Genomic DNA, 25,939 nt, shown 5'->3' with positions numbered 1-25,939 from the left:
TTGATTTAAAAATGGGCAGAAGACCTGAAGAGACAGTTTTCCAAGAAGATACACAGATAGCCAACAGGCACATGAAAAGATGCTCAACATTGCTAACCATCAGAGAAATGAAAATCAAAACCACAATGATATAACATCTCACACATGTCAGAATGGCTATCATTGAAAAGACCAGAAATAAGAAATGTCGGTGAAGATGTGGAGAAAAAGGGACCCTCCTACACTTTTGGTGGGAATGTAAATTGGTGTAGCCACTATGGAAAACAATATGGAGGCATACATAATGGCAGTCCCATTTTCCATTCCTACCAGCAACAGAGTAATTCAGTTTCATCATGCCCTCACCAACTTTGGTATTGTCACTATTTTTTATTTTAGCCATTCTGATAGGTATGTAGTGATATCTCACTGCAGTTCTAATCTGCATTTCCCTAATGGCTAGTGATGTTGAACATCTTCCATGCATTTATTTTCATGTGTATGTTCTTCAGAGAAATGTATGTTCATATCTTTTACCCATTTTCTAATATGATTATTTGCTTTCTTCTTAAAAAAAAAGCAACTGTTGAGCTTGGAGGGCTGTTTATATGTTCTACATACAATCTTTGGCCTATATGTAATTTGCAAATGTTTTCTCCAAGTCTACTGCTAATCTTTTCATCTTCACTGGGTCTTTTACAGAGGAAGTTTTTAATTTTGATATAAACCAATTTATCATTTTTTTCTTTTATGAATCTTACTCGTGGTGTCATCTCTAAAAACTCTTCACCCAGCCTTGGACAATACTTTTTAATTTTTTCTTCTTGGTATTAAAATTTAAAAATAAATGTATGTGGTCAAATATGCTTATCTTTTCATTTATGGTTTGTGTGTTCCACTGGAAGGCCTCTCTACCCCAAAATTATAAAATTATTTGCATGTATTATTTTAGACACACGTCTTTTTTTTTACTAACTTGTCTTTTTTTTTTTTAACATCTTTATTGGAGTATAAAAGGAAATCCAAAGGAAATAAAAGGAATCCAAATCAGAAAAGAAGAAGTAAAGCTGTCACTGTTTGCAGATGACATGATACTATACATAGAGAATCCTAAAGATGCTACCAGAAAACTACTAGAACTAATCAATGAATTTGGTAAAGTAGCAGGATACAAAATTAATGCACAGAAATCTCTAGCATTCCTATACACTAATGATGAAAAATCTGAAAGTGAAATTAAGAAAACACTCCCATTTACCATTGCAACAAAAAGAATAAAATATCTAGGAATAAACCTACCTAAGGAGACAAAAGACCTGTATGCAGAAAACTCTAAGACACTGATGAAAGAAATTAAAGATGATACGAACAGATGGAGAGATATACCATGTTCTTGGATTGGAAGAATCAACATTGTGAAAATGACTATACTACCCAAAGCAATCTACAGATTCAATGCAATCCCTATCAAACTACCACTGGCATTTTTCATTGAACTAGAACAAAAAATTTCACAATTTGTATGGAAACGCAAAAGACCCCGAATAGCAAAAGCAATCTTGAGAAAGAAAAACGGAGCTGGAGGAATCAGGCTCCCTGACTTCAGACTATACTACAAAGCTACAGTAATCAAGACAGTATGGTACTGGCACAAAAACAGAAATATAGATCAATGGAACAGGATAGAAAGCCCAGAGATAAACCCACGTACATACGGTCACCTTATCTTTGATAAAGGAGGCAAGAATATACAGTGGAGAAAAGACAGCCTCTTCAATAAGTGGTGCTGGGAATACTGGACAGGTACATGTAAAAGTATGAAATTAGAACACTCCCTCACACCATACACAAAAATAAACTTATAATGGATTAAAGACCTAAATGTAAGGCCAGACACTATCAAACTCTTAGAGGAAAATATAGGCAGAACACTCTATGACATAAATCACAGCAAGATCTTTTTTGACCCACCTCCTAGAGAAATGGAAATAAAAACAAAAATAAACAGTTGGGACCGAATGAAACTTAAAAGCTTTTGCACAGCAAAGGAAACCATAAACAAGACCAAAAGACAACCCTCAGAATGGGAGAAAATATTTGCAAATGAAGCAACTGACAAAGGATTAATCTCCAAAATTTACTAACTTGTTTTTAAATTATAGAAGTAACACATATACATTAAAAAGTTCAAAATGTAGAAAGGTAAACTTTGAAGAAAAAGTTGCCTTGACTTCTGCCTGTTTTACTTCCTGAGGTAGACACTGTCAATTATTTCTTGTGTATCTTTCTAGAATTTCTCTCAGCACACACAGTCACACACACACACACACAAACTTACACACACAACTATTTTTTTTTAAACCAAAGGGGATCATAATGTATGTATTATTTTGTAATAATGTTTCCCACTTGATATATCTCTCTATAGCAGTATGTAAAGATCATTCTCATTATTTTTAACAGCTGCAGGAACAAACCATAGTTTATAGAACTTTTCTCCTAATAATAAACAATTAGGTTACTTACAGGAGTTTTGCTATGTGAAATGATGCTGTAATAAATTTTCCTGTACATATTATTGTACAGGTAATTATAAAAACTACATTCCTGGATATGGGGTTCTTAAATTACAGAGTATGTGCTTTTATAATTTTGATACTGTTGGCAAATTGTCCTTTAAAAATGGAGTATCAGAATATACTCTTGCTAAAAATGTATGGAAATGCCAATTTCCCAATATCCTCACCTACTCTGGAATTACAACAATTTTTAATTCTCTGACTATTTGAGAAGTAAGGAATGCTCTCTTGTTTTTCTGAATTCTATTTATTTATTTTCCTTAATTTTTTTGGCTGCATCAGGTCTTAGTTGTGGCACACAGGATCTTTCACTGAGGCACGCGTGCTTCTCTCTAGTCCTGGCACGTAAGCTCAATAGATGTGGCACGTGGGCCTAGTTACCCCATGGCCGGTGGGATCTTAGTTCCCCGAATGGGGATCGAACCCTGTCCCCTGCATTGGAAGGCGAATTCTTTACCACTGGACCACCAGGGAAGTCCCTTTTTTTTCCTGAATTCTAAATACATTTAAGAGATGGTGAGTTTGTGTGTGTGTGTGTGTGTGTGTGTGTGTGTGTGTGTGTGTGTGTGTCTCAGTATAAGATTGTTAAGAAACACAGCTTTACATTTCACCCTATAAAATTCAAATTCTTTGGAATATGTGCTGACTAAGGTTTTATAAAATAAAAGAAAGGATATGCTTCTAAAGCCAAGTGAGGTGAATTTTACGCTCTATTGAGTCAGCAACTTTCTACTTTGCTGTGCTAATGGAGAGGATGGGATTCATCAGAGGTGTCATTACTAGGAAATATCCCACCCACCACATAACTTTAGAAGTCTTGACTATCACCCAGTAGTTTTCAAGTGGGGGAAGATTTGTCTGTAAACAGAGAAATATCGAATAAATAGTTTCATCTTAGCTTTTTTTTATGGTTTAGTCATCCATTCATCCATCCACTCATTTATTTATTTAACTATTTATTTACCACCTAATTGGCATTGGCCTAGGGCACTGGAGATATAAGGATTGTGTCCACTGACCCACAGTCTGATGTATGGGTGGAGAGAGAACAAACAGGTCTGCACAGATGTCCGCTAAGAGCCTCCAAAGACTCCTGCACAGGGAGTCAGGCAAAGACAGAGCAGGATATGCTTAAATTCCATACTGATCAGCAGACGAGTAGATAGAAAGGGCAATTCTACCTATTGGAGATTTTGGAAGCTGGATGGAAAACTTAACTAAAATTCAAATTAAGACCCTGACCAAAACACTTAATTTCCATTGATGATCTGCAGGAGGAATCAATCAACAAGTCAGAAGACAGACCTAAAAACAAACACAATTAGTAGCTCATCTGGCAATACCCAAGCCAAGAAATCTGCACGACAAACAATGACCACCTTCTCGGCTATCAGCAAATAAGTGCAGCCTAGGGGAAGGGCAAGGCAGGCACACAGGGGGTTTATAAATAAATAGATGGTATAAAGTGTATTTTTACTACAACTTATAAGGATGGTCTTTACAAATGAGTATTTTCTATTTTCAAAAAACTGGTTATGATAAAGAAAAAATGTAGACCTGAGAAAAATCAAAGTTTTTTACTTGATATTCCTCTTCCCACCTTTCATTTTCTAAGGAGAGAAGATAAATAAAGCGATATGTCACGCAGTCTTTTACAGGTCTGTATTATCACTGTGTAGTCTTTATATATTGAAACACATCTCTAAGTATGATACCCCACTGACATTGACATAGGAGAAAAATTCACTGTTAGGGTGAGAAATAGGATAAGTATTGCCTAAGTCTGAGAATCCAATTTCTATTCATGTCATGGAATAGAACTTCTTCTATAGAGTATTTTTCTGAAAGGCTTTTTAATATGAGGCAATGGCTCTGTTAAGAACGGATGATTATAATAAACATCTTCTAGACTGGACTTAGGGAAGTTGAATTCCACACCCTTGAAGTCTCTGTACTCCTCTTTCAAGTCTTGAATTCCAGCATGAATTTCCATCAGCTGTTTAATTAGCATCTGATCCAGGCATCTCATCACCATCTGCCAAAAAGAAAATATCTATTGCCTGCGAGCTAGGTGAAGTCTGATCTAATACTTTCATTTACTTATTTTTAATTTTTATTTTTTGGTGGATGATCTCTTTCTCTTCACTCTTCAACTGAGATATCTGCATTTGGTACTTTACTAGTTGGGACAGAGGTCCATGTTTTCAGACTTATACCCCAGGATGACATTCCTCACCAGTGGGATTTCCCGGTCCCACATCTTATCCCACCAGGTCCCTGCTCTGCTCACTCTTCCTCTGACAAACTCATCTATGTACGTGTGATAAAGGGTGGTCTTGATGGGCAACAGATTGAAGGGGCAATCTGGAGGCAATATCGTAATCCAGAGGAGTTTAGTGTAAGCTTCACTTTGAATGTTGTTACACTGTACTACATAGTCAGCTGACATGGCTAAATGCTATGAAGCTCAAGCCTTCATTCTTCCTTCCATATACTGCCCTGTCCTCCAGGCCCATCTTGCTTGGGTAGTGCCGTTCCCTCTCACCACATCCAGCCTCTTTCAGTATGCACCACGAATTCTCTTGCTTTAGGGCCTTCCTCCCAGCCCTTCTCTCTTTGGGAGTGGTGTTTTGGCCCCATACATATAGTTACCTCCTATTCATCTTCTAAAACTTGGCTGAAGAGTCACTGCTCTAGGAAATGTGCTAGAATTTTTGCCTTTCTAATCCATGAAGTCCTTTTTAGATGATGTTCCTCTGTGTTTCCTTAGCATCTTATGCATGCTTCTTTCAGAACACTTGTCAAAGACCATGCCTGTAATTTTGTTCATCCAGCACAAAGAAAGCTGGAATTAAAAGTAATCATTCATATTATTTGTAGTTGTTATTGTTCTAGTACTATAATCCCCAGCCTCTAATGAAGCCACTGGTATATGCTTGGAAGTTGATAAATATTTGTAGAATGACTGGATTAACTCAGGCTTGCATTGGGAACTATACTTTCCTTCTCTGTAGCTTCTTCTGGATTATCTCAGAGAAAAGTGATCCCCATCTTCCTAATGCCTGTAATACTTTCTCCCATTCATACAGACTTTTCACTCTGTCCCCCGATTTATGCAAAGTCTCCATATATAACATATAAACTCCTTGAGGGCAGTAATGCTATTCTATGAAATATGGTCCCTATAGAACCTAACACAAGTCACTGAATGAAGTAGATATTCAAAAAATAATTTATTTTTCTCTAAGGCATAAAGCTTTACTAGAGATAGAGTGTCACTTCATAATGACAAAAGGTACATTTCGTATAACAGAAATAATTTTAAATTTTCATGCAAATTTTGACACCACCTCAGAATGTTTAAGCAAAAGTTAGCAGAAAAAATAGATAAATCCAATATCATACAGTGACAGTTTAACAAATCTTTCTATATTCGATAGACCAAGAATATAAAAAGTCAGCAAGAATATAGAAGGGATTTAATTACATAATTAAAAAATTAGCAAGCATAATTAAGATTTAAGATATATACGTAGTAGAACAATGCACCCCCAACCGGAGAATACACTTTTTTTTTAAAAACATCTTTACTGGAGTATAATTGCTTTACAATGGTGTGTTAGTTTCTGCTGTATAATAAAGTGAATCAGCTATACATATACATATATCCCCATATCTCCTCCCTCTTGCATCTCCCTCCCACCCTTCCTATCCCGCCCCTCTAGGTGGTCACAAAGCACCGAGCTGATCTCCCTGTGCTATGTGGCTGCTTCCCACTAGCTATCTATTTTACATTTGGTAGTGTATATATGTCCATGCCACTCTCTCACTTCATCCCAGCTTCCCCTTCCCCCTCCCCGTGTCCTCAAGTACATTCTCTATGTCTGCGTCTTTATTCCTGTCCTGCCCCTGGTTCTTCAGAACCATTCAAAAAATAATTTTGAATGCATAAAAAATAGATAATAAGCAGGATCACATTTGTTGATTTCTGAAAATTATAGCATATTTTTGCTGAATTAAGCGTGGAGGAGGGGATGAATAGAGATATTCAGGTAACTCTGAATGTGCTACACAATTATAGCTCCTCAAGAAAGACCATTGGGTAATGCTAAAATGTTTGCTGAAGCACAATGGTAAATTTTTTGACAGTGTTCTTTAGTGCTAGAAACAAAATAAGAAATGATGTTAGGCTTCTATTTACATATCTATTGCCAGCACAACTGATAATGAAAGAACTCCAAAGCTACACTGGATAAAATTAGAAAAGATTACTTGATTGATTAGTGATGTCTGCCATAAGGATGAGGAGTGCATGCCCATATATTTACCATCTCAGAACTGTGCCATCTACATTGTCATTCAATTGGATAGCAAGAACTGAAAACTAATTTCCAATTCCTGAGGTTGAAACCATGGTATTTAAGTTCTTATTCTGTTGGGTTCTGTCATAAGGTATACTATATAGTAGTTTTGGTGTTATAAAACACTAAGTAAAAGATTTTGGATTTGTTTTTATTTGCCCTTTCATGTTTATTCCTAAAATCTAGGTTTTGGAAACATTTGTTGCCCCTGTAAGGAGGTGGAGCCTAATATCTACCATTCCCCTTGAGTTTGGCTTCCAAAGAATAGTGTATGGAAAGGAAAAAAAAAATTTATATATATATATAATTCTACAGTGGAGGAAACTGGCAAACACTCCCTAACCAAGTAATCAAGGTGAACATCTCTAATGATAAGCCATGTTGATACCATGTACTCTCTCTTATGATGATAAGGGCACCTCACCTCTGTGGTATTCCTCCCCAAATCCTGTAACTCCAAGTTTAATTATGAGAAAGCACCAGCCAACCCCAAATTAAGGAGCGTTGTACAAAATATCTGACCAGTACTTCCCCAAACTGTCAAAATCATGCAAAAACAAGGAAAGACTAAGAAACTGTCAGAGCCAAGAGCTGTCTAAGCTGATATGATGTCTAAATGCAATGTGGTATCCTAGAACAGAAAAAGAAGGTTAGTGGAAAACCACTGAAATCAAGTAAGTCTGAAGTTTAGTTAATAGCAATGTACCAGTGTTGGTTTCTTGGTGTTGACAGATGTATCATGATAATGGAAGATGTTAATATTAGGGGAAACTAAGTGAGTGGTACACAGGAACACCTTATTATCTTTGCAACATTTTTGTAGATCTCTAATTATTCTAAAATGAAAAGTTTATTTAACCAACCAACTACACAAAATTTGTTAGTGAGGTATATGTATATTTGTTTGGGGTGTGTGTGTGTGTGTGTGTCTGTGTGTGTGGGTGTGTGTACTAAAACCTTGTTCAAATAACATATGTGAAACCTAGGCTTCAGAATACGATTTTACCTGGGGAGAATTTTGCCAGGGAAATGCTATTGGCAACTTATTTAGTTATTATATTTACCATTTTATTTTTAAGTTACCCTCACTTTACAGTAATGAGACTTTTTCTTCCTCCTTTTCTCTTTATAAATGAAGTACTAGAAGAATAGTTAGCATTTCCCTTATTTTTTCTTGTACTTTCTCTACTTTCAAATACTAATTCTGCTATCTTCTAACAAAAATTTCTCCTTTTTGGGGAGTAGAAGGACGAGCCCTCAATCCTTCTTGCAAGAGCACCAGAATCACAACTAACTGCTGAACAATCATTGACAGGAAGACACTGGAACTCACCAGAAAAGATACCCCACACCCAAAGACAAAGGAGAAGCCACAATGAGACGGTAGGAGGGGCACAATCACAATAAAATCAAATCCATAACTGCTGGATGGGTGGCTCACAAACTGAAGAACACTTATACCACAGAAGTCCACCCACTGGAGTGAAGGTTCTGAGCCCCACGTCAGGCTTCCCAACCTGGGGGTCTGGAAATGGGAGGAGGAATTCCAAGAGAATCACACTTTGAAGGCTAGTGGAGTTTGATTGCAGGACTTTGACAGGACTGGGGGAAACAGAGACTCCACTCTTGGAGGGCACACACAAAGTAGTGTGCGCATCAGGACCCAGGGGAAGGAGCATTGACCCCATAGGAGACTGAACCAGACCTATCTGCAAGTGTTGGAGGGTCTCCTGCAGAGGCAGGGGGTGGCTGTGTCTCACCGTGAGGACAAGGACACTGGCAGCAGAAGTTCTGGGAAGTACTCCTTGGCGTGAGCCCTCCCAGAGTCTGCCATTAGCCCCACCAAAGAGCCCAGGTAGGCTCCAGTGTTGGGTCGCCTCAGGCCAAACAACCAACAAGGAGGGAACCCAGCCCCACTCAACAGCAGACAAGTGGATTAAAGTTTTACTGAGCTCTGTCCACCAGAGCAACAGCCAGCTTTACCCACCACCAGTCCCTCCCATCAGGAAACTTGCACAAGCCTCTCAGATAGCCTCATCCACTGGAGGGCAGACAGCAGAAGCAAGAAGAACTACAATCCTGCAGCCTGTGGAATTAAAACCACATTCACAGAAACATAGATGAGATGAAAAGGCAGAGGGCTAAGTACCAGATGAAGGAACAAGACAAAACCCCAGAAAAACAACTAAATGAAGTGGAGATAGGCAACCTTCCAGAAAAAGAATTCAGAATACTGATAGTGAAGATGATTCAGGACCTTGGAAAAAGAATGAGGGAAAGATCAAGAAGATGCAAGAAATGTTTAATAAAGACCTAGAAGAATTAAAGAACAAACAAATAGAGATGACCAATACAATAACTGAAATGAAAAATACACTAGAAGGAATCAATAGCAGAATAACAGAGGCAGAAGAACGGATAAGTGACCTGGAAGACAGAATGGTGGAATTCACTGCTGCGGAACAGAATAAAGAAAAAAGAATGAAAAGGAATGAAGACAGCCTAAGAGACCTCTGGGACAACATTAAACGCAACAACATTCACATTATAGGGGTCCCAGAAGGAGAAGAGAGAGAGAAAGGACCGAGAAAATATTTGAAGAGCTTATAGTTGAAAACTTCCCTAACATGGGAAAGGAAATAGCCACCCGAGTCCAGGAAGCACAGAGAGTCCCATACAAGATAAACCCAAGGAGAAACACACCGAGACACACAGTAATCAAATTGGCAAAAAATTAAAGACAAAGAAAAATTACTGAAAGCAGCAAGGGGAAAACGACAAATAACATACAAGGGAACTCCCATAAGGTTAACAGCTGATTTCTCAGCAGAAACTCTACAAGCCAGAAGGGAGTGGCATGACATATTTAAAGTGATGAAAGGGAAGCATGTACAACCAAGATTACTCTACCCAGCAAGGATCTCATTCAGATTCGATGGAGAAATCAAAAGCTTTACAGACAAACAAAAGCTAAGAGAATTCAGCACCACCAAGCCAGCTCTACAACAAATGCTAAAGGAACTTCTCTAGGAGGGAAACACAAGAGAAGAAAAGGACCTACAAAAACAAACCCCAAAACAATTGAGAAAATGGTAAAAGGAACATAGATATCGATAATTATCTTAAACGTGAATGGATTAAATGCTCCAACCAAAAGACACAAGCTCTCTGAATGGATACAAAAACAAGACTCATATATATGCTGTCTACAAGAGACCCACTTCAGACCTAGGGACACATACAGACTGAAAGTAAGGGGATGGAAAAAGATATTCCATGCAGATGGAAATCAAAAGAAAGCTGGGGTAGCAATATTCATATCAGATAAAATAGACTTTAAAATAAAGAATGTTACAAGAGACAAGGAAGGACACTACATAATGATCAAGGGATCAATCCAAGAAGAAGATATAACAATTATAAATATATATGCACCCAACATAGGAGCACCTCAATACATAAGGCAACTGCTAACAGCTATAAAAGAGAAAATCGACAGTAACACAGTAATAGTGGGGGACGTTAACACCTCACTTACACCAATGGACAGATCATCCAAACAGAAAATTAATAAGGAAACACAAGCTTTAAATGACACAATGGACCAGAGAGATTTAATTGATATTTATAGGACATTCCATCCAAAAACAGCAGATTACACTTTCTTCTCAAGTGTGCATGGAACATTCTCCAGGATAGATCATATCTTAGGTCACAAATCAAGCCTCAGAAAATTTAAGAAAATTGAAATCATATCAAGCATCTTTTCTGACCACAACGCTATGAGATTAGAAATCAATTACAGCGAAAAAACTGTAAAAAACACAAATACATGGAGGCTAAACAATACATTACTAAATAACTAAGAGATCACTGAAGAAATCAAAGAGGAAATCAAAAAATACCTAGAGACAAATGACAATGAAAACATGATGATCCAAAACCTATGGGATGCAGCAAAAGCAGTTCTAAGATGGAAGTTCATAGCAATACAATCCTACCTCAAGAAAGAAGAAAAATCTCAAATAAACAACCTAACCTTACACCTAAAGCAATTACAGAAAGAAGAACAAAATAACCCCCAAAGTTAGCAGAAGGAAAGAAATCATAAAGATCAGATCAGAAATAAATGAAAAAGAAATGAAGGAAACAATATCAAAGATCAATAAAACTAAAAGCTGGTTCTTTGAGAAGATAACAAAATTGATAAACCATTAGCCAGACTCATCAAGAAAAACAGGGAGAGGACTCAAATCAATAAATTTAGAAATGAAAAATGAGAAGTTACAACAGACACCGCAGAAATACAAAGCATCCTAAGAGACTACTACAAGCAAGTCTATGCCAATAAAATGGACAACCGGGAAGAAATGGACAAATTCTTAGAAAGGTATAACCTTCCAAGACTGAACCAGGAAGAAATAGAAAATATGAACAGACCAATCACAAGTAATGAAATTGAAACTGTGATTTAAAATCTTCCAACAAACAAAGTCCAGGACCAGATGGCTTCACAGGTGAACTCTACGAAACATTTAGAGAAGAGCTAACACCGATCCTTCTCAAACTCTTCCAAAATGTAGCAGAGGAAGGAACACTCCCAAACTCATTCTATGAGGTCACCATCACCCTTATACCAAAACCAGACAAAGATACTACAAAAAAAGAATATTACAGACCAATATCACTGATGAATATAGATGCAAAAATCCTCAACAAAATACTAGCAAACAGAATCCAACAACACATTAAAAGGATCATACACCACGATCAAGTGGGATTTATCCCAGGGATACAAGGATTCTTCAATATACGCAAATCAATCAATGTGATACACCATATTAACAAACCGAAGAAGGAAAAACCATATGATCATTTCAATAGATGCAGAAAAAGCTTTTGACAAAATTCAACACCCATTTATGATAAAAACTCTCCAGAAAGTGGGCATAGAGGGAACTGACCTCAACATAATGAAGGGCATATATGACAAACTCACAGCAAACATCATTCTCAATGGTGAAAAACTGAAAGCACTTCCTTTAAGATCAGGAACAAGACAAGGATATCCACTCTCACCACTATTATTCAACATAGTTTTAGAAGTCCTAGCCAGAGCAATCAGAGAAGGAAAAGAAATAAAAGGAATACAAATCGGAAAAGAAGAAGTAAAATTATCACTGTTTGCAGATGACATGATACTATACATAGAGAATCCTAAAGATGCCACCTGAAAACTACTAGAGCTAATCAATGAATTTGGTAAAGTTGCAGAACACAAAATGAATGCACAGGAATCTCTTGCATTCCTATACACTAATGATGAAAAATCTGAAAGAGAAATTAAGGAAACACTCCCATTTACTATTGCAACAAAAAGAATAAAATACCTAGGAATAAACCTACCTAGGGAGACAAAAGACCTGTATGCAGAAAACTCTAAGACACTGATGAAAGAAATTAAAGATGATACAAACAGATGGAGAGATATACCATGTTCTTGGATTGGAAGAATCAATATTGTGAAAATTACTATTCTACCCAAAGCAATCTACAGATTCAATGCAATCCCTATCAAACTACCAATGGCATTTTTCACAGAACGAGAACAAAAAATTTCACAATTTGTATGGAAACACAAAAGACCCCGAATAGCCAAGGCAATCTTGAGAAAGAAAAATGGAGCTGGAGGAATCAGACTCCCTGACTTCAGACTATATTACAAAGCTACAGTAATCAAGACAATATGGTACTGGCACAAAAGCAGAAATATAGATCAATGGAACAGGATAGAAAGCCCAGAGGTAAACCCACACACCTATGGTCAACTAATCTATGACAAAGGAGACAAGGATATACAATGGAGAAAAGACAGTCTCTTCAATAAATGGTGCTGGGAAAACTGGACAGGTTCTTGTAAAAGAATGAAATTGGAACACTCCCTAACACCATACAGAAAAATAAACTAAAAATGGATTAGAGACCTAAATGTAAGACCGGACACTATGAAACTCTTAGAGGAAAGCATAGGAAGAACACTCTTTGACATAAATCACAGCAAGATCTTTTCTGATCCACCTCCTAGAGTAATGGAAATAAAAACAAAAATAAACAAATGGGACCTAATGAAACTTAAAAGCTTTTGCACAGCAAAGGAAACTACAAACAAGACGAAAAGACAACCCTCAGAATGGGAGAAAATATTTGCAAACGAATCAACGGACAAAGGATTAATCTCCAAAATACATAAACAGCTCATGCAGCTCAATATTAAAAAAACAAACAACCCAATCCAAAAATGGGCAGAAGACCTAAATAGACATTTCTCCAAAGAAGATATACAGATGGCCAAGAAGCACATGAAAAGCTGCTCTACATCACTAATTATTAGAGAAATGCAAATCAAAACTACAATGAGGTATCACCTCACACCAGTTAGAATGGGCATCATCAGAAAATCTACAAACAACAAATGCTGGAGAGGGTGTGGAGAAAAGGGAACCCTCTTGCACTGTTGGTGGGAATGTAAATTGATACAGCCACTATGGAGAGTGGTATGGAGGTTCTTTAAAAAACTAAAAACAGAATTACCATATGACCCAGCAATCCCACTACTGGGCATATACCCAGAGAAAACCACAATTCAAAAAGACACATGCACCCCAATGTTCATTGCAGCACTATTTACAATAGCCAGGACATGGAAGCAACTCAAATGCCCATCGACAGACGAATGGATAAAGAAGGTGTGGTACATATATACAATGGAATATTACTCAGCCATATAAGGAATGAAATTGGGTCATTTGTAGAGACGTGGATGGATCTAGAGACTGTCATACAGAGTGAAGTCAGTCAGAAAGAGAAAAACAAATATCATATATTAACACATATATGTGGAACCTAGAAAAATGGTACAGATGAACCAGTTTGCAGGTCAGAAATTGAGATACAGAAGTAGAGAACAAACATATGGACACCAAGGGGGGAAAGTGGCGGGGGGTGATGGTGGTGGGATGAACTGGGAGATTGGGGTAGACATATATACACTCATATGTATAAAATGGGTAACTAATGAGAAACTGCTGTATAAAAAAATAAATTAAATAAAATTCAAAAAAAATTTCTCCTTTTTGGATGTTTACCTACATTTTTATATGTTTTTCTGAACTGCTTTACTTTCTATTTTCTTCCAATTTACTTGCAAAACTCAGACACACTTTTATCACTCATGGCATCAGATGTGAATCTTAATCTTTAAGCAAAATAAAAGATTTGGCGGGACAACAGATATGTAAATTCAGCCCTTTTATCCTTTATTTTCCTCCTGATATTAGTTGGTACAGATTCATAATATTGGAATTTAAATTACTTTCCCTGACTAGAAAATATATTCCCTCTGACTTGTAGCCTGAGAAATCATGCAAGGGTCTGCTGCTGATGTGGAAAAAGGAGAACACAAGGGCCACATTTGATGATGCTTATCAAAGTCTATTTAATTCCACAGTAAGTGTCCTGTGGCCCTTAAGACTGGCAGTGCAGGGTCTACAGCCTAGAATAACATCCTGCTCTTCAACAGCTATAAAATTAATTCAAAATTTATGGTTCTGGCAAGTACTTCTGGCTTTTAATATGTTAGTTATTAACTAAGAATATTTCACTGGGGAGATTTATTTGACTAAAATGCACTGAAATTACTTGCATCAATGAAGTATATTATAGGTGAAACTCGGTATAAATTATGTAGGAGGGGATTCAAAAATAACAAGACAACAAAGATTAGAAAAACCAGTCACGCCATCTCTTCCCTTGATTTGATTTTAGTTTATTTTAACTTCCAGGCCAGAACTAGAAAATGGTTCTTTTAGACAGTCAAAATGAAAACACAAGTGAGGGATTTTTGCATTGACAGTAACTTGTATCAGACTAACTCTTCTGCTGAGAATAACTACGTAAGTTGAGTTAAAGCACAAAACAAAGGAAAAAGCAGATGTTTGAAAGTATTAGAAATCAACTAAGATGACCAGAAGAAATATGGGGCCATGATTCAACAGGGAATGAACATACATTATAAGCCCTAAGTTTATCATGGTCTTATCCTCTCATAAGAGCATTTGCTTATACTTAATATGAGCTTTAGAAGCTAAGAAAAAGTGGTGTCCTAGAACTTGTGGCAGTCTCATGGGTAGGGAAGACAAAAATTGGAGAACAAGCCTACCAAGGCAGTCACAAAAATGTGAGCCCCAAAATATGTATGCAGCCTCCCCATGAGGCATCTACTAGTTATAAAAGGATGCATGCACGGGGCAAGATGCTCAGAAACTAAAAGAGAGGCAGCTAAGAGGCTAATACCTAAGGAGAAGAGACATCTCTTTTCTGGTATTGGACTCAGCCTATTGTTATAAATGCATATAAGAGGTGGATAAAATACGTAAAATAACTATTTGCAGCCATTGGAGAGCAACCAACATAGGGCTTTAATCCTTGAGAGAAGGAAGCATAAGAGGTAATCCCCATATTCCTGATGCTTTCTCCCTGACAGTAGTTTCCAATTTACAGAGCAAGAACATGGAGCCTGAATAGAGAATTGTGGTCTTGCTAAGTAAAAAAAGACAGAGATTGAAATTTTAGACTGCCAAGGTGACTGCGATTTGGGAACATGGTTCCAGAGTAAAGGCAGCCAAGTTGTTAGGGGGAAAGCTCCCCAAATCTGAGTAAATAGACCCCTTGTATCTTTGGGTTGATGCTAAACTACAGGCACAGGGTACAACTCTGAGATGCTTAGCCAAGAATACTTGTTGTGAGGCTGACAGCCAAGCAAAGACTTTCAGAAGCTGTACAGTGCTATGGAGACAGAGTTTGGAGTCAAAACCGAGACAGAGTGGAGAGACCTTAGGAGCACCTTGGAACTTCAGTTTAGATAGCAGGAAGGTCAAATTTTAGAGTAAAGACAATGCCCTAAGAGTATGGGCAAAACTAAAACCTAAGACCCACACTGATGAAGCCTAAAACTAAGCTTGATAAGATCTAGATGATTTGCTTGTCATTTAACTGTCTACCCCCAAAAAACTTAATACTCTTGAGAGGAAGAGAACATCATTCAAAGTATCTACAATGTCTAAAAAATTACTGACATGCAAAAAAGCATGAAGAGTGATCAATAATCAAGAGAAAAGACAGAACTAGAACCAGAAATAATCCAGATGTTGTAGTTAGCATTTGAACATATCAAATGACTATAAATATTATGTTAAAAATAGAAGAAAAGATGGAAAATGCATGACAATATGGAGACTATAAACAAATAATCAGAATCTATAAAAAAAGGAATCAAATTGACATTCTAGAACTGCAAAACATGATATCTGAAATTGAGAACTCATTGAATGAATTTAAAAGCAGAATGTGCAGCAACATGGATGGACCTAGGGATTATCATATTAAGTGAAGCAAGTCAGAAAGAGACAAAATACCATATGATATCACTTATATGTGGAATCTAAAATATGCACAAATGAACTTATCTACAAAACAGAAACAGACTCACAGACATAGAAAAGAGACTTGTGGTTGCCAAGGGGGAGGGGTGGGGTGGGGAAGGGATGGATTGGGAGTTTGGGATTAGCAGATGCATACTATTATATAGAGAATGCATAAACAACAAGGTCCCACTGTATAGCACAAGGAACTAAATTCAACATCTTGTGATAAACGATAACAGAAAAGAATATGAAAAATAATGTATATATATGTATAACTGAATCACTTTGCTGTACAGCAGAAGTTAACACAAAATTGTAAATCAACTATACTTCAACAAAATAAAATTTTTTAAAAAGCAGAGTGTAAAAAAAAAAAAAAAAAAAAAAAAGCAGAGTGGACAGAACTCAAAGACATGTTAACAGATAATGCCCAATTTAAAAGACAGTATGGGGGCTTCCCTGGTGGCGCAGTGGTTGAGAGTCTGCCTGCCAATGCAGGGGACACGGGTTCGAGCCCTGGTCTGGGAAGATCCCACATGCCGCGGAGCAACTAGGCCCGTGAGCCACACCTACTGAGCCTGCGCGTCTGGAGTCTGTGCTCCGCAACAAGAGAGGCCGCGATAGTGAGAGGCCCGCGCACCGCGATGAAGAGTGGCCCCCGCTTGCCGCAACTAGAGAAAGCCCTCGCACAGAAACGAAGACCCAACACAGCCATAAATTAATTAATTAATTAATTTAAAAAAAAAAAAGACAGTATGTAAAAAAAGAATAAAACATAAAATTAATGAGAATATAATCAAAAAGTTTACATAACTGTACTAATAGTCCCCAAAAGAGGAGAGAGAGAAAATAGAACAGAAACAATACTTGAAGAAATAATGACCAAGAATTTCCCAAATCTGATAAAAAGACTATCCCATTAATTTAAGAAGTGGAGTGAATACCAAGCAGAACAAATACAAAAAAAACCACACCTGGCAAACTATAGTCAAGATGTTAAAGTCCAAAAACAAAGAGAAGATATTAAAAGCAATCAGAGAGAAAAAATAGATTACAATTAATAGCTAAATTCCTAAGGAAAATAACAGAAGACAGAAAACAATCAAATAACATTTGTAAAGTACTGGAAAAATCACCTACAATGCCATACGTGGGAAAATATTTCTGAAAAAATGAAAGCAAAATAAACATATTTTTAGGCAAAGTGAAACTGAAAACCTCATTAGTAGCAGACTCACACTGCAAGAAACATTATGAGAATTCTTCTTGCTGAAGGAAAATGATCCCAGATGAAAGCACAGAAGTGCAGAAAGGAATAAAGTATATCATAAAAGGTAAAATGTGAGTATAAATGAATGTTGACTGATTAAAACAATAAAACAATAAAGTCTTCTTTAACTCATAACATCAATAAAAGTAAAATATGTGACAACAATAGCACAAAGGACATGAGAACAGAAAAATGGACATAGTCTCTTTACATTTCTTGTGTTGTTTGGGCAGTGGTAAAGGTAACAATTTAAAGTATATTATAATAGAATAAGAAAGTATACTGTAATTTTAGTGTTACAACTGTAAGAATGCTACTAGAAGGTATAATAAAATAGCTAATAGATGATACAATAGAATATGTAAAAGACTTGATTAATACACAGAATGCAGAAAGGAGAATGCTATAAGAATGCTACTATAAGAATGCTATAAGAATGCTACTAGAAGGTATAATAAAATAGCTAATAGTTGAGACAATAGAATACGTAAAAGACTTGATTAATACACAGAATGCAGAAAGGAGAACTAAAGGAACAAAGAACGGATGGAACAGAGAAAAAAATAACAATATGATAGACATAAATTCAACTGTATCAGTAACTACATTAAATGTATATGGACTAAGACACACCAATTAAAAGCCAAAAATTGTCAGATTTGAGTAACAAAAAGAAAGAAAAAGACAAACTACATGTAGTTTACAAGAACCACATATAAAATCAAGACATAGATTGTGTTTAAAAGCATGGAAAAACATATACTACACTAAGCAGAAGAAAGGTATTATGTCTACATTTATATCACTCAAAGTGGACTTTAAGGCAGAGAAATGTAAGAAATAATCAAAGATATTTGATAATAATAGAGGGTTGACTCAACAGGAAGATGTAATAATGTTAAATGTGAATGCACCTAATAACACAGCTTCAAAATATATGAAGTTAAAAATTAACCAAATGAAAAAGAGTTTTAACTAAATAATGAAGCAAACTCAATATATAAAAACTAGTAGTATGTAGCTAAAGCAGTGATGAAGAGAAATGAATAGCTTTAAATGTACATAGTATAAAAGAAGAAACATAAAACCAATAATCTATTATCCAACTTGAGAAATTAGAAAAGAATAAATTAAATGCAAATAAGTATAGACTATAATAAAAATAAGAGCAGAAACCAATGTACTAGAAAAAAGGCACACAACTGAGAATATCAATAAAGTAAAAATTTAATCAGAAAATCTTATTAAATTAATAATTGAGACTGATAAGAAAAAACTAAATAGCAAAAATAAGAAGGGACATCAGTAGAGAACCTACAGATAATACCAAGATAATAAGAGGATATTGTGTAAAATGTAATACCAATACATTTAAAATTTAGAGTTAATGGAAAAAATCTCTTGAAAAACACAATGTGCCAAAACTGATAGAAGAAATAGAAAATCTTAACAGTCCCACATCTGTTAAATAAATTGAATCTGTGATTAAAAATCTTCCTCAAACAAAAAAACAAAAATCCTCCAGGCCCAGATAGCTTCACTAGTGAATTCTTCAGAACTTTTAAAGAAGAAATAAAACTAACCTTACAGAAATTATTCAAGAGAACATAAAATAGAGGGAATACAGAGCAGCTAGACCTCTCATATACTGCTTGTGGGAGTGTAAATTGATGCAATTGTTTTGGAAAACTATTTTGCACTATCTACCAAGTCAGAACTATGCAGCCCCCATTACCATTTTATAGGGACGCTTGACCTAAGCAAATGTTGCAAAGTGACAGATGCTTACTTTGTTTGACTTACACAGTATGCATTAAAAAAAAAATGGAAGTGGAAACCCATCAAGATGATGTAGTCAACTGATACTTTGATGTACCCAAACATATAGCAATGAGAGATAAAATGTAAAAATAGAAAGCTTAGCAGGCATAGCTAGGTTCAAAAACAATGCAAACATCTTTAAGAACTAGCAATGGAACAGACACACGAACAGGTGGTAGGGCTAGAGTGAAGATGCACTGTGCCCTCAACTGGCAGTGATGTCCAGGAGTTTTGTTTCTTCGGGGGACTGAGGGTCTTCTACATGGGAGAAGATGTCCCTCCAACACCATTTTTGTAAAGTGGGAAAAAATACTGTAGATTACTGTCTGGGTCAAGGAACTTAGAAACAGCCTTGTGACTGGGAGCTGAATGAAACCATCCAATGGCTTGGTAACTGTGTCTTTGTTCTCCTCCATAGAATCATAGGGTCTGTGACTTGCAGTGAGTTGAACAGACACCCCCCAACCCTGCAAAAATCCATGGCCATCCAGAACCTCAGAATGTGACCTTATTTGGAAATAAGGTCTTTGCAGATGTAATTAGTTAAGAATCTGGACACTAAATCATCCTGCATTTAGGGTGGTCCCTAAACCCAATGACCGAGATGTCCTTATAAAATGAGCAGCACACATAGAGACAAACTGGGGAGAAGGCCACGTGAAGACAGAGGCAGAGATTGGAGTGATGCAGCTACTGCAAGCCAAGGAATGCCAGTAGCCACCAGAAGCTGGGAAGAGGCAAGGAAGGATTCTCTCCTAAACTCTTCAGAAGGAGCATGGACTTGCTGACACCTTGATTTCAGGCTTTTGGCCTCCAGATCTATGAGAGTGTAAATTTCTGTTGTTTGAGGGCACCAAGCTTGTGGTAATTTATTATGGCAGGCTTAGGAAACAAATATATACCCCAAACCTCCAAACCTTAAAAGACCCGGTTCTGGACTGGGGGCTGGTTGTGCGGGGGGCATATTGAGGCAACTGTAGAGGGAGGCACGTGGGGGGCATGTGGAGAGATGCGCGCAGGAAGCAAGAGCAGGGGGTACAGACGGAAGGTGAGTGAGAGTGTGTTCACAGGCAGATGTCAGAGAACCGAAGCCCAAACCCAAACCCAAACCCAAAAGGCTTCCGTTCAAAATGCTCCTGCAAGCCCAAATTCATACACACATGAAGAAAACTAGCTTTAAGAAAAACAGCAACAGAATCAACTATGGAGACATCAATGTACTCCAGATGCAATGAATTCTAGAGCTGTGTCTGACAAAGACATTACTTATTTATCTTGTTAACATATGAGGTTTTCCACATTTACACCATAAAGTCTGGGAGAGTTTATATTGACCTAGACTTTAAAATAATTATGTTTAGGATGCTTAAAGAGACAAACTAAGGTTTCATAGCCATGCAAAGGAAAAGAAATGATGAAACAAGCTTCCATTTAAAGCTGCTTGAACATGTTGCTGTATTTTAAGTGTCTGCCTCAGACCCAAGGAGTGTTAGCTTTACTCTTGTGTTACAGATAGCACTTGGCATTTCTTGAACTTAGCACTAGCCTTAGAGACAGGAGTGGGGCCGATGAGGTAGGGGTGGGTAGCGTGAGGGAAACTGGCACAAATTAATTACCCTGATCCAGGGGTCTGGTCCTGGGCTCCAGCACCTATTCATATTTTGTGTAAAGATTTCTAGCCAGCCCATGCTTACGGTGGGCCCTGACCCCTGACAGTCCAGGTCAGGCTTATAGAAATTCTGACCAGGTTTGTTATAAGGACCAAAGGAGCTAATGCAGGCCCTACGCCTTTGTCAACCCTGAAGAACTATAGAAGTATATGCATTGTAAACTTAAAGTGAAGAGCAAGTATTTTATCTCCTTCAATGCACTTGGCTTTGTGCCTGGATCTAGGCATTTGGTGACCTGAAAAATGAAACTGATTGTGATGTAGTATATTAATCCAAATTCTTTGGCTATATCTATATGACACTCTCATGTTAAAATAGAAAATGGAAAAATGGAATAAAAAGTCACCATATTTTGGAAAGTAAAAAGGTCTAGTGGTTATTATGAAAAGTGGATGTTGGTTGGGTAGTCTATGCCAGGAATTGTTCTAAATGGTTTAAAAAGTAGAATGGACTTTGGAGTCTGATGGCCTGGATTCAAATATTGACTCCTCACACAGTGTCTGTGTGAACTTTGGATAAGTTATTTAATCTCTCTAGGCTTCATTTATTTCATATAAAATGGAGATGATAATGGATACATTGTAAGAATTATATGTGATAATATACAGTGTTTAGTCTCTACCTTTCAATTATATGAGCTAATAAATTTCCCTTATTGTTTGTTCTGAGTGGAGTTTTTCTCTTAATTGCAATTGAAAGCATCCTGATCCAAGTATTATTATTGCAACATGACATATAACTGACTCATTCTAAAATGATGATAATTATTGGCAAAATATTATTTCAGATTAATATTGTTGGAAAAATATTCAGGTGACTAAGTTTTCCTTTTTCATGTGAGCATTTAAATTTAATAATAAGGTCATATTTCTGAAATAATAAAATTGAGCTTTAGCCACATTGATTGGGAGTTGAAGAAGAATGAAAATCAAACTGTAAAGGTCAGATTTATCCAAACTCCATTGCCACAGAAACAATAATATTATATCAGCCACTATTTATCAGTCACCTACTGTATTCCAGGAACCCTGCTAAGTGCTTTGCTTATATTTTCTTTCATTCTTTCTTAGATTTAACGTGAGAAAACAGAAGCTTAGAGAGTGGTTTCAGGGCCTAATACCTAAAATAGTACCCAGCACACACCAAGCTCTCAATAAATCACTGTGGCATGCTAATTAACTGCTCAAGTACATGTTAAAGCCAGGGTGCAGACCCGTCTTCTTTCAAAGTCTTTGCTCCTGTCACTGTACTACGTTGCTTTCATGCATCAACAGTTCTGTCCTGCTATTAGTAAAAGTGTGTCCATTGGTCTAATTTACTGGATTGGTATCTAAGGCAAGTATCTGTCAATTGAGAAAGTTTAGCTTCATCAGGGTCAATTCTTAATTGACACATTTACCTCCTTTTCAGAAGCTAGACTCTTAGATCATCGCCAAGAGCAAGATAAGATATATAAACTCCAGGTTGCTAAGCTCAAGTAGTTTGTAGCCCTCAAAGGAATTCTTTGTTACAAATTACATGTCTTAAATTGACATTCACACCTTGCCCCAAGGACTTTAACATCTTTATTGGAGTATAATTGCTTTACAATGTTGTGTTAGTTTCTGCTGTATAACAAAGTGAATCAGCTATATATATACATATCCCCATATCTCTTCCCTCTTGCGGCTCCCTCCCACCCTCCCTATCCCTCCCCTCTAGGAGGTCACAGAGCACCGAGCTGATCTCCCTGTGCTATACAGCTGCTTCCCACTAGCTAGCTATTTTACATTTGGTAGTGTATATATGTCAATGCTACTCTCTCACTTCGTCCCAGCTTACCCTTCCCCCTCCCCGTTTCCTCAAAAGAGCTGAAAACTTGTATTCCAGACCGAAGAGTGGTTATTCCAAATAAAGTTTTGGAATTCTTACCCAACTTTGAAATGACTATAAAAATATAATTATTCTTTCAATTTTTCTTAAAATAAAAAAAAATTATCTAGAATAAAAATATTCAATTTATAATGTTTTAGTAAATGTTGGTATTGATATATTCTATTTTTTAGCATCCATTAATTGTGAGATTACAATATTTTGAAATATATTATCATGCTCAGATTAATCAACTTCGAACTCATACAGTAAATTATGGTCAAAAGTGTTCTGTGTCTATGGAGAGTGGCCTTATTTTTGTCAAGAAAAAAAAAAAAGAGAAATGGCATATATCAAATCTTGTTGAATTTTATAGCCTTTGATACTTTATGCTGTAGCTTTTGCTGCTCAGTGTAAAATTCAAGGTCCAGGTTGTCTACAGTAAATGAAAAACCCAGGCCCTCTGAGGTCACAGGGGTTAATGTGGTCTTTAAAACTTCCCATTAGGTCAATCAATAAACTACTATATTGGTCAGTCAATAAACTGGTATTGTCAGCATGTATGTAATAAGAACTACTATTTGTTAAGTGCTTCCTAAGTGGTAGATGAAGTGAGAAAGGTAGGATAATGAAATGGAATATGCATATTTGTTGAAGCTTGAAGACTAGCTTATTAAATGTGTTGTCTTAAGTTATTGAACTATTCAGTTTCCTCGGCTTTACAGTGGAGAACAATCATAACCACATTGTAGGTTGTAGTGAGGATTAGAAATACTGTATTGCATACTTTGTGCATGGTAAGGTTTCAATAAATGTCATCATTAGATTTGAAAGGCAAACTTATTTGCCTAAAGTCACTTAGCTAGGAGTGGTAGAGCCAGGACTCAAACTCTGATGTAAAGTCTACTAAGATATCCTTTGTATTCAGCCAATTTTCTTACGTATGACAGAGAAAACCGGCACGGTGGATTTGGGGCAGCGGAAACCCATTCCTGGGCATGGACATTCAGGGCTTCATGGAAGGGATGATGTTTGATCTGGGTCTTAAAGGATGCGTAGGATTTTGATAAATGAAATCAATCAGCACTTTATCCTTCAGGCTCTTTAGAATTTCATTAGCATACAAAGTGATGACAAATGGGTTTCCCTATTAATTTATTTACAATAATTCACTGGCAGAGTGCTGGTGTCGATTAGTGGACCAGAAGGAAAATTTATGGCATCTCTGCCTTTGCTTACTCTTCTCTACAAGTTTTTTTCCCCTCTTGTTAATCTTTGAGCCTTAGAAGAATGCCTCCATTAAAGCCAAAATTTCAGATGTTGTATGTTAAAATACCCACTTTATCCAATATGACTTTACACAGATGTGTCTGAAGAGACAACTATGTATTTTGTTTAGGTCAAAGACATGGTGGGAGATACTGATAATTAAAACTGACATGTGTGATCTGAGCTCTAGCCAAACTCAGCAGCATAGCATTGTCAAATCCCTGTTTACATACCTCCCATCCTGGGTTTACACAGCTGTATCCAGTTCAGTGGGATATTCATGGTCACAATAGCCCTTTAAATTGCCTCTTCAATCGTCACACATACTCATTTCTTTGTTCTTCAAGAGATTTCCTCATGACATTCCCATCACAGCTAAAGGATATGTGATTTAAAATGTCAAAAAGGTATTGTAGGATAAACCTAACTAGACAAGGAGCTAGGAGATACATTTTGAATGGATCTTTTCCAGTCCTCTTCAAAATAGTTCCATTATAATGCCCAGTCTTTGAAGAAAGTCCTGGAAAATATATACTAAGCTGAGCACATATGACTCTTGGTAGAAAGTAATTCCTCTCGGGATCCTTGATTTCTCTGACATGAGACATCAAATGTAAAAGAGCTTTTGACAGCATCCACAAATATGTCTCCATCTCAGTGGACAGAAACTCCTTCTTTTCCGAGGAAAACTGGTGCCAGAAAAGGAGCTCTAAAAGCAAATCCGGGTTTCCTTGGTGGCGCAGTGGTTAAGAATCCGCCTGCCAATGCAGGGGACACGGGTTCGAGCCCTGGTCCGGGAAGATCCCACATGCCATGGAGCAACTAAGCCCGTGCGCCACAACTACTGAGCCTGCGCTCTAGAGCCCGTGAGCCACAACTTCTGAGCCCACGTGCCACAACTATTGAAGCCCGTGCGCCTAGAGCCGGCGCTCCGCAACAAGAGAAGCCACCACAATGAGAAGCCCGCACACCGCAACGAAGAGTAGCCCCCGCTCGCTGCAACTAGAGAAAGTCTGTGCGCAGCAACAAAGACCCAGTGCAGCCAAAAATAAATAAATAAAATAAATAAATTTATTTAAAAAATAAATAAATAAAATAAATAAATTTATTTAAAAAATAAATAAATAAATAAAATAAAAGCAAATCCACTTCACAAGGTACCAATATTTGATGGTGAATAATCAATCATCAATCATCAAAAGGTTTGATTGAAATGTTATTTTTAAACAGAGATCAAAAATTATGTGAAAAAGGGAGTTTTCTCTTACATCTAATACAGTGAAGGTTATGAATCTCTGTACTATTTAAAACAAGAATGTTGACTGCTTTTCATTTACTTTTTGCTGTAATCTTTCTGGGTAAACTATATAATAGCACCAAATACCATCTTTCTCTGAACATTTGACTTCAACAAGTTGTTGATTTTAGTATTTTTTTCAGCCAAACTAATGTATTTTCCTTCTAAACAGCCATGTGTTCACCTGGCAGATGGGCAAAATCTCATGGTAAGTCATTTTCAATGGCTTTCTTCAAATACAGGGTCATAATGTGAGAATTAAAGAGATAACAATAAGGGTTTTACATACCTTATCTCATTTGACCCTCACAGCAGCCTTACTGGATAGATCTCCATTTTACCCTCACTAAAACTGAGGTG

General features: G+C 36.9%; 1 long non-coding RNA gene across 1 annotated transcript in view; it reads right to left on the bottom strand.

Annotated features, from left to right (window-relative positions):
* LOC309615152 overlaps window positions 1-25,939 on the bottom strand; it is a 194,331-nt gene that overhangs the window by 14,818 nt on the left and 153,574 nt on the right. The gene's annotated exons all lie outside the window — the stretch shown is intronic.

The sequence above is a fragment of the Balaenoptera borealis genome (assembly GCF_965194805.1).
Source record: "Balaenoptera borealis genome assembly, chromosome: 17".
NCBI classification, from domain to species: Eukaryota; Metazoa; Chordata; class Mammalia; order Artiodactyla; family Balaenopteridae; genus Balaenoptera; species Balaenoptera borealis.
Note: the sequence above shows the minus strand (reverse complement) of the source record. Positions and strands in the feature narration are given on the sequence as shown.